At 36.6% G+C, this 16479-nt stretch overlaps 1 pseudogene; it reads left to right on the top strand.

Moving 5' to 3' along the window:
* Window positions 1-21: 21 nt before the first annotated feature.
* LOC101655112 lies at window positions 22-1223 on the top strand (annotated as a pseudogene).
* The last annotated feature ends 15256 nt before the right edge of the window (window positions 1224-16479 follow it).

Raw genomic sequence — 16479 nt, 5'->3', positions numbered from 1 at the left:
ACATCAGAATTACAAAGGATAATGGTGTCTGTCGGTAGACACAAAGCTAACTACAACTCACCTAAATTTGAGGCACCCAAATTAGTGGAAAACACTTGTACCAAATACCAGTCAGGGAGAACTTGGAAAAGGATCAGAACAGCAGTGAACTTCGTGTGAGTCCACAGGGATGGGAAGACCGTGCTTCAGACTCAATGCCAGTATATCAAATCTACAAGGATGAAAGACTGAGAAAGAGATTAGAAGTATTGATTTTGCTGCTTTTTAATTTTGTGATAGCAGAGAAAAACAGAGCACAAAGACTTTTTTCAAGAGGGTGACCTTTTCCTATTATCTGCTGCTGGGAGTCCAATCGCGGGTGTTAGGGCCAGGAAACTTGAGTGGTTTGTCCTGCTCTGGGGACTTTGCTGCCATCATCATGGTATGAAACAGAGTGTTGCACCATAAGCGCTATGGGTGTCTTTCAGATATCATGAAAAGAGATGAAAGAAGGAAAATTGAAAGGCCCATGAACGTTCAAAGATGGCCAAAATAGATGATTGGTGTGAAGACCAAGCCCTACCATAAGCAGCGATATGCTGAGAAAATACCTAAAAAAAGACTATCAAGATGCTTGAAAAGAGAAACCCAAAGCAAAAGAATGATGAGAAAATGCCACCCGGGTGCAGTGCCAGCCTATCTGCTGGACAGGGAGGGGCAGTCTCACGCTGAAGTACTTTCCATTGTGATTCAACTTAAAGAGAAAACTGGAAAATAGGAATTCCCCCTGCGCAAAGTCTGTGCCCGGTTGAACCTGAAGTAATACAAGTTATTCGACGGGAACGAGGAAAAAGAAGCCATAGAGAAGGATGGTTACTAAAGTCTGCTTTGTTGGGCATAGCTTTACATGGAAACCACCAAAATGTGAACGATTTGTCAGGCTGATGGGCATACGTTTCAAAAAGGCACATGTTATGCACCCCAGAACTTAAAGTCACTTTTTGGTTACCAATAATTGGCGTAAGGAAGAACCCATCGTCTCCACGGTATACATTGTTGAGCATTATGACCAAAGGAATCGTCATTGAGGGGAATGTGAGGGAGCTGGAGACACAAAAAGGTATGGAGATTGGGGGAATATCCCCAAATTCCCAACAATCCTGAAAATGATGGCTGCAGAATGCAGTCTTCCTGGTTTGCTGGCAGCTTCTTACAAAGACCTCCCCCTGGATTTGGGAGGATGACAAATGAATCAGGAAAACCACCATTATTGCCCTGTTTTTCTGAGTCTCACGCAACAGTTGACGTGTCTGAAGTCAGCAAGAGAACTATAAATATGTATATAGTTATATATAACTATATATATATAGTTATATATATAGTTATCCAAATTAACAGCAACTTTCCAACCTCTTCCATGACCTGGGTTATTTGTTTCATGGTTCCACAGTTTTTGCTACATTAGTTGCTTTAATCACGTTTTTTCTCAAAAAGATTATTGATAATATTAACTTAGCCATGTTGTATTCAGGGCTTATATCAGAAACTCAGCAGCCTGATTCAAATTTTGCAATGATTTATTTCTTGAACAAAGCATACACATGGAAGCACAATGACAAATGTTTCAGTGCATTAACACAAGCACTCTATGTTGCCTGAGTAAGAGGGGTGCATCGACTGAAGCATCACCCCTTTGTCCTCCGCAAGACACCAGTGACTCAGCTTCGACCCACACAGGCTTTTCAAGTTGGATTTTAAGTTTCTTTATGGAGCAAAGTAACCAGCATCTAGTAGATTTGTTTTGAACTTTGCTGTTCGAGTAATCAAAAGTTTGAGCTTGGAGACATTCGACAATCAGGTATCACTGTATACCGAATTTTAAGACTGTTCACTGCTACTGGCATTAGGTTCTTGTCTTTTTTTTTCCCAAGAGGAAGAATTTCAGTGTTCTCCCTGAGAACATTTTCAAAGGCTTTTAAACATTCCCTTGGATGTGAGGGATTCTGTGAACTTCTGTCCTAGAATGCTCAGTTCCCACTAGATGAAGTCAGATGCAAGGGATTCAGGGGAACTATAGTGCACAAGATGGCACCAGCTCTTGGTCTTTGAGGCAATGTCTGTGAAAAATAGCTTAAAAGTTTCATTGAGAGTGAGCGGCCTGTGTCTGGGGGTTTCTCTGAATTCTCACCCCACTCTTGCCTCTTTCTCTGGCCTAGATGTCTCCACTATTGCTCCCCTACCCTATTTCACTTCCTATTTTATATAGCATGCACATCATTATTTTGTTCACAACAACTTGTTTGGCCTCTACTTCAAAACATAACATTTTATAACTATGTTTTTTAATCTCCAAATTGTGATTCTACAGTAAAGGGTAAGTGGAAGAGAAACCAGAATCATTTGAGTTCAAAGGAAAGCACAGAGCTATAATCGTTTATGACTAAATTTTGCTAAAACCTAATTTCTCCAAAATTCAATTCTCTCCATTATATGTAATCGTACAGGCTCAGGGTAGACTATCTCTTGTTTGAGCCCACAAGAGGAGCATATATTCAGCTGCACAAAGACATTGATTCTTCCTCTCTTGACCTGAAAGAGAAAGGTCTTTTGCTCTTGCAGCCAATGGACAAGTACCAAGACCCTCAGACTCAGAGTAAACTGACTTCTCGGCTAGTACCCCGAAGCTCACATTTAATTACTGGCCTTAAGGAAATATGACTGTCAAAACTAAATTAGCAATCTCTCCCTCGGTCTTCCTATGTGATATCATTCCCAGCTACTTATTTATTGGTCCCTAATAGGATTAGAAACTTTGTAGAAATGTCACCCTCTCACTTACGTACAGGACACCTAGTTTTTCTCCTCTGCCATGCATCAAGAATTGTTTCCATGGCAGGCATTTTGGGGAATGAAAAGAACTTGCACATAACTCCTGTAGGTGAACTCTGAATAATAAAGCATTGCTATTCATTTGTACAGAATAAAGATTGCTTGGAGATATATACATACATTTGTTAAGCTAAAGACAATGTTCTCTTTTTGTGGCAAGGTGTTAAAGCATTTACCACATGCTCTTTCTAGAAGTTTATCTTAAGCTAAACTCTTTCTTCTCTGCCAATGGTATATAATGCTATGTTACTCAATCATGTTTCACAAAATCCTACTCCAGATCTCGCATTTCTTTTCACCCTTGATGTGGGAGTCTTTCATATCCTCTCCAAAATCTTCTTCCCTTGAATTCAGTGAAGCAAAAGAACACTCGATTGTGTTTGTAATAATTTATTAATGTATTGAGGTCCTTGGGTGATGCAAGTACTTTAAGCATGACTACTAACCAAACAGTTAGAGCCTATACAGCCATGCCACAAAATAATGGTCTTAGCAATTCGCTTCCATAAAGAACACAGCACAGAAAATTCTAAGGAGCACAGTGCATTTCTGTAGCGCAGGAGTCATCAAATCAGAACCAACTCCATGGCATGGGACATTTAGGGAATCATATTCAATCACCGGACTGAAATCCAGAAATGTGAAGAGGACAGAGGCCGGTGGCACGCCAGTGACCAGATTTATCTCTGTGCTTTAAGGGATTTGAACAATTCCTTAAATTCCATAATACGTACCGTATATACTCGAGTATAAGCTGCCCCAAATATCAGTCGAGGCACCTAATTTTACCACAAAAACTGCATAAAAATGTGCTGAAAAACTCAGCTTATACATGAGTATATATGATATGTAGGCCTCAAATCTGGGGTCATTAATATACTTGTATTGACTCTGTGGTATACCTCAGTCAGAAGTAATTCTGCAATTTATGAGAGAAAAAAAGGCAAAAATGGACTAGTCCATTCTGAGTTTTCACAATGCCTTTTTTTTCTTTTTAGCTTGTGGAACTCTTGCTATCTAACTGCTTGCTGTAGGTTGGATATGTTCAGCTATTTTTACAAATATAACTGCTACGTTTATGCTCCTGGATCTGAGCATGTTGAATTCTTTTCTCTTCTGAGTCATATACTTACTGTGATAGTTACATAATTTCATGTCAACTTGAAGATATATAAAAGTGCAGGGGTGGAGTTTAGCTCATTTAGGTCACAGCCTGATGGTGAGTCCTTGGTGTGGACTTCTCATAAGGAAGGCCCAGGGAATGCTAGGCCCCACCCAACATTACATCTCGTGCTTCCACAAGACTTTGCATCCACTGAGGTCTGATATTCCTGTTTTCTGCATTATTGCATGTGGCTGTGTGAGTTTGAAGAGGGACTTATGGACTAGTTTTGGACTTATGGACTTGATTTGGGCTAGGCTGGGATGTTTTCTCGATAAATAATTAGTTCTTGATATAAAGCTGTTTCTTAAGTCTCTATGAGTGTCACTGGATTTATCTTGACAACCCAGCCTAACACACTTATCAATCCTAAATACTTAATAATTCTGATTTTTGTCACTGGTAAATGTTGTCATGTTAGTCCTGACTCATATTGACTCTATGTACACCAGAATAAAAGTCTCAGGCCTGTATCATTCTTATAATAGTTGACATATTTGAACTCATCCTTGCAGCCACTGCATCAACCTTTCTTATTAAGGGTCTTCCTCTTTCTAACCGACCCTCCACTTAACCAAACATGATGTTCTTCCTTTTCCACAATTGATTCTAGATAGCATGTCCAACATATTTACTGTAAATCAAAATTTTACCATCCTCACTTCTAAAATGTATTCTGAATGAACTTCTTCCAAGATAAACTTCTCATTCTTTTGGTAGTCCACAGTATATTTAATATTATTTTCCAATATCACAATTCAAATGCACCAGTTCTTTTTTGGTTTGTCTTGTTCACTATACAAGTTTTTTATACATTTAAAAATACCATGGCTTTAGATCAACTACATCTTGAACCTCAAAGAATAGTTTTCACAGGCACATACATTGAGGATCTCCTAATTTATTTCTTGGTTTTTGTCCTATTAATTCTTATATAAGTAGTCACTTTTATGTGTACATGGCAGTTACATAATCTTGTGTCATCTTGTAGATATTAAGAGTTCAGGGGTGGAATCTAGCCTGTCAATCAGGTCACAGCTTGATGCCTCCTTGTCGGTGCCGTCTTCTCATGGATTCTGGGAACTTCATCTATATTCTGACATCAGAAGAAGCAGACTGCTCATTGTCTGTTTCACATTCCTGTGGACAAGCCACATGGAGCCAGGCTAACAACAGCCAGAGCCCCTGAGATTTATCCATTGCCATCGGATCCACAGGACTTTCTACCCACCAGCCTGTAATCTTCCTACATTTGGAATCATTGCATGTGCTGCATGAGTCTGAGATGAATTCATGGGCTAATATGGGACTTATGGGCTAATATCAAACTTATGGACATGGTCTGGATGTTTTATTGAAGCATAATTACTTTTTTATATAAACGTCTTTCTCTTTTAAAAAAGTCATTTCATTGGGGGCTCATACATTTCTTATCACAATACATACATGCATCCATTGTGTCAAGCACATTTGTACATGTGTTGCCATCATCACTTTCAAACATTTCTGATTGACTTTTTAATCACTATGCAATATCCCTAGTTGTTTCTCTCTCTTTTTTAAAATCATTTTATTGGGGGCTTGTACAACTCTTATCATAATCTATACATACATTCATTTTGTCAAGCATATTTGTACATTTGTTACCATCATCATTCTCAAAACATTTGTTCTCCACTTAAGTCCTTGGTATCAACTCCTCACTTCCCCTTCCTTCCCAGCCCCCTCCATCATGGACCCTTTATAATTTACAAATTATTATTATTGTTTCATGTTTTACACTGTCTGACATCTCACTTCACTCACTTTTCTGTTGTCCGTGCCCCAGGGAGGAGATTCTATGTAGATCCTTGTGATCCATTCCCCCTTTTTACCCCACCATCCTTTCACCTAGTTGTCTCTTATTCTGATTTTTTCCTGAAAGTATACTTTGTCAGAAGTTAATATTGCCACTACTGCTTTTTTCTTTTCTTTCTTTTTTTGTATTAAATACTTTTATTGGGGGCTCTTACATCTCTTATCACAATCCATACATTTATTCATTGTGTCAAGCATTTTGTACATATGCTACCATCATCATTTGGTCTCTTGTACACATGTGAATGTCCCTGAAGTTTTTTATCTAGTCAACCCAGTCTAACACATTGTCCTTGTTCTTAGTTGCCATCCATTTCAATTGATAGAGGTTTCCAAAACCAGAACTATATGAATTTCATTAGTTCTTTGACTACATCATTGATGTTGTTGTTGCAGTTTGGTGCCATCAAGTCACTTCCAACCCATAATGACCCTAAGCAGAGCAAACACTTCCTGGTCCTGTGTCATCCTCACAATTGCTCCTTTGCTTGCATCCATTGTTGTGCAAATTGTGTCAATATATCTTGTTGAGGGACTTCCTCTATTTTGCTACCTTTCTACTTTATTTCTCCAGGGTCTGGTCTCTGCTGACCACATATCCAAAGTATGTAAGATGAAGTCTCACCATCCTTGCCTCTAAGGTGGATTCTGGATATAATTCTTCCAAGACTGATCTGTTTGCCCTTTTAGCAGTTCAAAGTAATTTCAATATTCTTCTCTAGCACCACAATACAAAAGCTTTCATTCTTCTCTGGCCTTCCTTATTCAATGGCCAACTTTCACGTGCTTATGAGGCAATTGAAAATGCCGTGACATGGGTCAGGCGCACCTTAGTCCTTAAAAATAACATCTTTGCTTTTCAATATTCTAAAGGGGTCTTGTGTAGCAGATTTACATTTTAAGAATTTCACTTTCTCTTATTGATAGATTTTTACTCTACTCCCATTTCCACATGAAATACTTATAATACCAATACACAAATAAGAGAGAAAGAAAAAATATTATCTTAATTGCTCCATCTGACATTAGTACTAGTATTTTTTCAAATAGATTTCCCACCCCCCAAATTTAGCAGTTTTCAGAAGGAGAAATAATCTCATCCTACTGAGCACAATGCAGGAAAGGAAAATGATATGTCATAGGACAGATGAACCACTCAGGACCAGGGGTGACGTGGCGATACCAGGAGGGAAGGGGGGTGTAGAAAGGGGGAATTGATCACAGGGAGCTACATATAACCTCCTCTCTGGGGGATGGACAACAGAGGGGTAGGTGAAGGGAGACGCCGGGCAGTGTAATATAAGATATAATAATAATTTATAAATTATCAAGGGTGCATGGGGGAGGGGGGCAGAGGAAGGGAGGGGGAGGGGGGGAAAGGGAAAATGATCTGATTCCGGGAACCCAAGAGGCAAGCGAATTTTGGGAATGATGAGGGCAACAAATGTATAGATGTGCTTTACACAATTGATCTATGTATTGCGATGAATTTTATGAGCCCCAATAAATTGATTTTAAAAAATTATATGATTAAAGAATAAGATTTATCTAAATAGATAGGATTGGTACAGAGAGTCATTCGTATATTCGCTAAATTAAGTAATAAAGAAAATACTTTATCACTTCATATATAAAAACAAGAATTTATCAACCTTCAATAAATATTTGTAATATTCTATATGTAATATGTCATGTTTTACTGGAAATACTTGCTTTATTTTGTGTTTATTTAATTTATGTTATGCCTAAGAATTATTTATCTGTATGTATTCTGTTGCATACTAGCATTTACAACATCTCATGAAGCAAAAGGAAAACATACACTCTTCTCAGGTGTACACTTAACATTCACCAATAGCGATCTTATGTGGGGTCACAAAATAAACTAATATTTTTAGAAATTGTAAGTAACATGTAGTGCATCTTTGCAACAAATAAAGATATTGGGGAAACCACAAATATTTAGAATTTTAGCAAAGTATTTCAAAATAACTCATGGATGAAGCAAAAATCTCATGTATAATTAAAATACTTTGAAGTGAATAACTTAAAATAAAACATCTATTTTTGCAGAATTCATCTAAAGCAATACATATACGGACAGATTTACCAATAAATATTCATATTAAAAGGAAAAAAGTCTCAAACACTATAATGTAAACTTCCACTTTGAGGAAATACAATAATAATAGGAATTTAAATTAAAAGCAATGAGAAAGAAGATGAAAACAGAAGATTGTATCACGAAAATTAAAAATAGAGAAACCAGGGTAACAGAAAGATGGTTATTAAAATATAAATATCTAGAAAGCCAATAAAACTCTAGGTTATTAAATAAAAGCAGGAAATGGAGAAGACCAGAACAACAAGCAGAAATACAATGGAGAAACACTTCGTTACCAAGCAGACTAAAGGATAAGAAGCTTTGTTTGGTTCCTATTTCTACTGCAAAAAACTGTTTCAAACTTAGTGATTCAAAGCAACACATCTCTGTTTATATTCGTTGTTCAAATATCTCAAGGAAAAATCTTTTCCCATATCCTCCTAGACCTAAACTTGGAACATACTTATATCCTGATTGATTAATTCCAATCAATGAACTTTTATTCTTCTGATGTCATCTCCATTTTGGTGTTTCAATTCAAACTTTCATTTTGATTATACTTCTGACTGTGTCAACTGATCCTTTATGTTTCATTGGTATACATTAGTCTTTTGACAGTCAGGAATTAGCACCTATATACAACTCTTTAACCATACATAATCACCAAACAAATGCAATAATAAAATCATACTAACAGCTAACATGATATAACGAACATGTTTACAACCCAAAACAAACTCCATTTTCACCTTATATTTTAAAAGTGAGCAAACAAAAATACTTGGTGCATACAGAAAAGTAAGAATTACTTGTAACGATTACAGTTCTGGTGTCTGCACCTGGTCACATGGACAGAGGTATTATTCAGAACTACATTCTTCCACTGCCCATTCAGTATGTCCTTTGTCCTCAGCAAATACCTCAGTCTTTGCCTAGTGTGGTGACTCAAACTTTTATTCCTTAAGAGTCTGGACGATTATTAGTCATAACAGAATTGGGGCACTGTAGTTTACCATTGATTTTTATCATAGGACATGATAATATGAAAAGATGACTTAAGGAATTGCCTGGGTTCCAGACATTTTATTCTTTACCTTCATTATGCAATACTAATGTAATACTCATTCAATTTCCCCTTGGTATTAAGGATTAATCACATGACTTAATACAGTAATATCCTTCCTTTCCTGTTGATCCAGATGCATGAAGAGTCCAAAACAGCCAGGGGGGAGTCTTAATTTCCAGTTCAACGAAATCAGTACTGTGTCTCCAGTGGAAGTATTCATCCCTTTGAACCTAAGACTTTTAGACCCATGGAGTTGCAGGGACAGGAGGCAAAAATACAGTCCCTGGGACATTAGGAGTCATGACTGGTGCCACTCCCCTTTGGTATCTGGACCTATGAATCCTGCCTATTGGCGAAACAGCACTATACATTTAGAGCATATATAGCCTCCTGGAGAACATTGCCCCAACCTTGAAAGGTGTTGCCACCAACCTAGTGCTTTTAAGTGTCTTTAGAAGTCCACTCAGGATGATAGGGAACCTGGTAAGACCAGCAGAATTCATGAGCATGCACCATTGCTGTGGTTCATTTGCTGCGAAGTGAGCCCCTGACCTTAGCTGATAGTGAGGGACAGTAGACGAAATATTCACAGTAGTCTGTGAATGCTAGTTTGGGTAGAAGCATTGTGTATTGAGAAACAAATCTGTATCCAAAGTGGCTCTTCTAGTAAATACAAATGCTGCCCTTTCCATGAAGGACTTTGTTCTGTATAATCAACTTGACACCAAGTTGCTGGTTGATCCCCAGAAGAATGAATCCATGTTTTAAATTCAGGATTAATTTCTGTTGCTAGCAGATTAGACACTCAGCAGTGATAGTAGCCAATTTAGCCCTGACTTCATTGGTCAGAGCGTTCTGGACCAATCTTGTGAATTTGACATAATGTATGTGTCCCAATTACGGTTCTGTTCCCAATTCTGTAGTCCTGCTTTTGATGTCTTGATCCTGTGATGTCTTGACCTGCTGACAATCAGGTTTCTGTGACAGTCTCCTGTGCCTTCTCAAGTCCCTTTGGAAGGTTTGGGAAGGTCTACAAACTGTTGGAGGCCACATTTTACTTGTGTTAATGTTCTTTCTCATCCTGATGATATGTTTTTATTTTGATCCAAACTTTTAAAATTGTCCAATTTTCTAATTTTGTCTTTAAATCATTTTTAAAGTATGTTCATTTTCTCTGAAGAAAATCATCTGCCATCATATCATACATTTTTATCTCGATATTTAAATTGGGGTCTTCATTTTAAAACTACCTTATGTAATTCATCCAACTCATATAACTAGCATTATAATAAAACACTTAATTGTGCTTGTGCAGAACTTGTACCGGAACCAAGAGGCAGTTGTGTGAACACAGCAAGAGTAAACTGTATGGTTTAAAATCAGCAAAGGTGTGCATCAGGATTGTATCTCCTCATTATACTTATTCCATTTGTATTCTAATCAAATAGCCCAAGGAGCTTGACTATGTGAAAAACACAGCATCATGATTACAGGAAAGCTTATTAACAACCTGTGTTATGCAAATGGTAACAACTTTGCTTGCTGAAAGCGAAGAGGACTTGAAACACTGGCTAAAAAAAATCAAGGAGTGTACCCTTCAATATGGATGACAACTTAAGGAAAAGAAAATAAGAAATCCGCACAGCAGCACCAATCGGTAACATAATGATTAATGGAGAAAAGATTGAAGATGTCAGTCTTGCTTGGATTCACAATTTGTGCTCATGGAAGCAGCAGTTAAGACATCGAAGGACACATTGCATTGGCTAAATATGCTTATAAGACAACTCCAAAAACTTGAAAAGCAAGGACATTACTTTTAGGACTATCTCCAGTTATGACACTTTCAAGTGCTTCCTTCATCTGCAAATGGAAGTGGGATACCAACTAAAGAAGACCGACAAATGATTGATGTATTTAAGTTATGGTGCTGGTGAAGGAAACAGAAAATACCACGGACTGCCAAAATAATGAACAAGTCTGTTTTGGAAGAAATACAGCAAGAATTTTCTTTAGAAGCAAGGAAGGCAGTACTTCATCTTATGTACTTTGAGCATGTTATCAAGGCAGAACAGTTCCTGGAAGAGGATATCATGCTTAGTAAAGTAGGGGGACAGGCAAAAAGAGGAAGACCTTTGACAAGATGAATTGGAACAGTGGCTGTAGAGATGGGTTCAGACAGAACAATTGTAAGGATAGCACGGGACCACACAGTGTTTTCTTCTGTTGTGCAGAAGGTCACTATAGGTCAGCACTGACCGGACAGCATCTAACAGCAAGACTTCTTTTGGAGGAAATCTTTGTACTTTCAAAGAATATCTTGTGTTAAAAAGAAAACAAAGAGTTGTTTATTTAAAAACTAATTTTCTACCTCTCCTGTCCTTTTGAGATTGGCAAGCCTACATACTCGACCCTAATATGTAGTGACAGAGCACACGTTTGCATATCTGCATGGCTTCTAAAAAAACTATGTAAAATTTCAAGCAGTCATCCTGCTGTGTTTCTGATTCCCTTGTATTTAAAATGAAGTATTATGCTAGATTATCTGTCAGCTTCCTTTATATTAAAAATTCTGAAATTACTATTTTTAATTGTTAAAAGTTAGACTCCAATTTTCAACTCTAAAGAATGTCAAGAGTTTATTTAAATCTACCACCAGGAATACAACAATATAATAAATTCAAAGAGTCTCCTCTATCAGTCCCAGAGAGAGAGGTTTATCATAGTCAGAGTAAAAGCCGCAGCCCCTTTCCAGCTGGGGGGAAGCCATCAAATAAACAGATTCTGCTCAGCCATGGCCGGTGCTGACTCAGACCTTAATGCAACTAGCAAGAAGCAATGCACTTGTAGGTTCTGATTTAGATCTAGTACAACCATTAAATGCCTTTGAAAATGATGGCCAGGAGCCACTTCAAGAGGCCAATGTAATACATCCCTGAATAGCTTACAAAGCAAAAGTTAAGTTACTTTTCTTTCAGTCTCTGTATAAAATGAGCTTAAGCCTTTGTTTAATTAAAACACATTATTTGATTTTTACTACAAAAATAAAACTACATAGTTTTACCTAGTTCTAGCATCTATTTTGAAATCTACTAATCTATTTTTTTATTTATTGCAAGCTCTCTGAACTTCCTTATACAAAAGTTGTGCACACTTTGCTGTATTATGCCAGGTTTTAGGCAGTGTGAAATAGATCCTGACAGTTTGGTTGAAATCACTATTAAGCATGAAGATAACACCTGTTGCAAAGAGAAGTAAATGACAACAAAAATATCCCCACTGGGTTTTTCAGTCTAAGTAGAGAAAATCAGAAAGACCATTTACTCAATGATAATAAATCAATGTATTAAATGAGACACCCACATGTGCACATGGTATTAAATGAAAGCTGTCTTTTTTAGTTCTCTATACAAATCAAAACATTTCAAATACAAATTTCCATTTCTAACTTCCTTTGAAAAATTGGTTCAGAAAACCATATGCTTCTGTTATCTTCTTGAAAAAATAACATCCTTTAGTTGAGTAGCTGGTCATCATTTAGCAGATGTTTTGTATTATTCCAAGGAAAACAACCATATAGATTTACCTTACACAAGGTTTACCCTTGACCTAAAATCATTTGTTCCCATGAGTCCCAAGAGAGTTATTTTTGGGAACTTTAATTATCTAAAATCATCCTTGCCTATATCTGTATGTAAAATATTTTAAATAACACAGGGCATTTAAAAAATCCCCATAGTTATTGAAGCTAGAAAGTATAAAGATAAACAATATATGTCACATTATAATTTCACCAATTCCTTTAGATTAGCATTATTACAAATTGATATAAAGAATTGAATTTCAAACATAGGTATATAAATTCACGAGCCTAGACTTTCTAATAAAAAAGGTCTGTTTTCAATTTGTAGTTTATATGAAAATTTAGTCTAATATTTCCAAGTTTCAATTTTTATTTATATATCATACTATAATTGAGCTATTGTTATTACTTATCTAAATAATTGCATTTTGTTTATAACCCATTATTCTTGATTACTTCTGTTGCTTTTATTTAATTTCTTACTATATGAACTTTTACATCTCTAAATTACTTTTTTTCTTATAGTAAAAATATCTTATAGTTTTGAAGTGTAAGTGCCTCCTGAATCAGCTTATTATAACCATCCAATATAAATGTAAATCACTAGACCATGAGCATGTCTTGGTCATACACCTATAAATGACTTGGGTGATGTCTTTTCAACATTATGTATGACAGAGGAAAAGACACTTTTATTCATAAAAAAATTTATATTTTAATAGATAAACTTCCTTTTCATGCTTTTATAAAACCTACAGAATTGTCAGTGAACTCCTAGGGATGTTAGAATCTGCCTTTTCCTGTTTGGCAAACATATAAATAACCTATTAGTTAAGAGCCTTGATTAATGATCTTATGTATAGCATAACAGCCATTAGATAATGTGTCAAAGCATGATTTTTAGTCAAATGTTGTCAGCTGTGATGACTTTATAAAGAAGCTTAATCACAGAAATCCCCTATCTTGTATCTGTTGATAATATGAAACCTATAAGAAATCCATGGGTAGTTTCACTGTAAATTAATATGTGATTAAAAATACTCACTGCCATTCGGTCACTTCGAACACATAGTGACCCGATAGAACTCTGTCTGTGGGTTTACAACACTGTAAATATTCAGTGAAGTAGAGAGCCTCATCTTTCTCTCAAGGAGAGACTGGTGATTTCATCTGAGGTCTAACTAATTAATAATTCACTAACCCACCAAGAAAATGGTCAGCCTACTTTAAACTGAAAGAACTCAAGAAAAAAGTCAAGCCCTGGGTTACAATATAAAAGAATCTCTGGGTAAAATATCGAATAATGCTAGAATCATTAAAATAAAATGAAAAGAATACAGAGTCACTGTACCAGAAAAAACTACTGAATATTCAACAATTTTAAGAGGTAGAACAATGAGGAAGAATCAATGGTACTGAAGATAGAAGTTCAAGTTGCACTAAATGTATTAGCCAAAAATAGGACTCCAGTGGTTGATGGACTACTGATGGAAATGTTTCAGCAAACAAGATGAGGTGCCTCATCATTTTTTCACTTTTTTTTTTCCAGAGATGCGTAGAACTCTATTGTGTGTATATACCTGTTTTTTAAACCATTCATCTATGGATGTCAATTTATGCTGCTTCAAATTCTTTGCGATAGTAAGTGAACTGCACAATGATGAGCATTGGAATGCAGAGGTTTGGTCATGGCCTGTTTCTAATTTCTTCTGTGTATGTGCCCAGTAATTGAATTACTGCCTCGTAAGGTAACTCAATTCCCATCTGTTTCAGTATGGCGAAATCGATTTTCACAGTGGCTGTACATATGTAGAAGACCACCAGCTGTGAATGAGAGTTCCTATTTCACCAAACCCCCTACAACATTTGCTGCTTTATGTTTTCTTGAATTGAACTATCCTTGTGGGTGTTAGGTGGTATCTCATAGTTGTTTTGGTTTGCTTTCACAAATGGCTAAAAACATTTTCTCTTATGTTTATTGGCCATTAAGGTTTTCTCCCTTCTGTTCAGGTCTTTTGCCCACCTCCTCAGTGGGCTATTCAAATTTTTCTTATTGTAAAGTTTCAGGGCTCTGTAAATTTTAGAAATAAGACCTTTGTCTGATATGTCATTACTAAATATCTTTTTCCAGTCTGTGGGCTCTCTCATTACTCTGTTTATGAAGTCTTTCAATGCACACAGTGTTCGTCTTTAGTATGTCACACACATCTATGTTCTCTTCCTCGGGGTGAGCATCCTTCATTATTGCGGATAGTCATATATTCCCTGCATAAGGGTTCTTAAATTTGTTCCTCTTTTTTCATTGATGACCCTGATAGTTTTGGGTTTTACCTCGTGGTCTGTGATCCACGTTGAATTTGTCTTGTGTGTGGGGTGAGGTAAAGTTCTTGGTTCTTTCATCTGCAGATTAATGTCCAGTTTTTCCAGCACCATTTGTTAAAAAGGGCATCTGCTTCCCATTTGATTTTTTTGTTGTTGGTGTTGGGCTGGGGCTTATCAACAATCAGTTGTCTGTATTCTGCTTTTAGTTCTGGATTTTTTGTTCTTCACCATTGGTCTGAGTATCTATTGTTATACCAATACCATGCTGTTTTGACAACTATGGCTGTATAATAAGCTTTAAAGTCAGGTAATGCAAGCTCTCCCCCACTCCTAACTCCCCCCACCCCCCCACACACACATATTTTATTCTTCTTCTTGAAGAGTTCTTTGCCAATTCTGGGATTTTTCCCTTTCCATCTGAAGTTGGTAGTCAGTTTTTCCATTTCTTTAAAAAATGATGCTGTTATTTGTATCAGGATTGCATTAACCTATATAGTACCTTAGGTAAGACTGACATTTTTACAATATTGAGTCTACCAATCCACAAGGATAGGGTATGTCCATTTGTGAAGGTCCCTTTTGGTTTCTTGTACTAATGTTTTATAGTTTGCCTCATGTAGATCTTTTGGGTTTGGGGGTAGGTATATTCATTGATATTTCAATTTATGCTTGGCCATTGTGAAGGATACTACCTTCTTGATTTCTGTAATCCAGTGGGTTTATATATAGTAATCCAATAAATTTCTGCTTGTTGATTTTGTATCCTGCCACTTGACCGAATTCCTCTATCACTTCCAGCAATCCTATTGTAGAGCCTTTGGAATTCTCCCTATATAATATCATGTCATCTGAAAATAACAATAATTTCACCTCTTCTTTCCCCAGATGTACACGTTTGATATGCTTCCATTGTCTTATATTATTAGCTAGGATCTCCAGGACTATTTTGAATAAAAGTGGGGACAAGAGACATCCTTGTCTGGTTCCCTTTTTCAGTGGGAATGTTTTCAACTTTTCTCCATAGATTGTAACACTGGCTGCTGGAATTTTCTTATATAGCTTTAATGATTATATTGAGGTATTTTCCTTCCGATCCTATCTTCTTGAATGTCCTAATTAGGAATGGGTTTTGAATGCTATCGATTGCTTTTTCTGCTTCTAATGATATTATCATGTGGTCCTTGTCCTTTTTCTTCTCAACTTGATGGATTTTTGAATGTTGAACCAACCCTGCTTCCCTGGTATGAACCCCACTTGGTCATGATTCTTTTTATATACTTCTATATTCTATTGGCCAAGATTTTATTAAGGATTTTTGTATCTATGTTCATTAGAAATATCAGCACGTAGTTCTCAATCTTGTTGGGTCCTTGCCTGGTTTTGTTATCAGTGGTAAACTAACTTCATAGACTGTGTTTGGGAGTTTACTGTGTTCTTTTCTATGTTCTGGAAGAGCTTGTGTAGCATTGGTATCAGCTCTTCCCTGAATACTTGGTAGAATTCTCTTATAAAGCCAG

The sequence above is a fragment of the Echinops telfairi genome, unplaced genomic scaffold (genome assembly GCF_000313985.2).
Source record: "Echinops telfairi isolate 266 unplaced genomic scaffold, ASM31398v2 ScPeMD7_70;HRSCAF=299, whole genome shotgun sequence".
Taxonomy (NCBI): Eukaryota; Metazoa; Chordata; class Mammalia; order Afrosoricida; family Tenrecidae; genus Echinops; species Echinops telfairi.
Note: the sequence above shows the minus strand (reverse complement) of the source record. Positions and strands in the feature narration are given on the sequence as shown.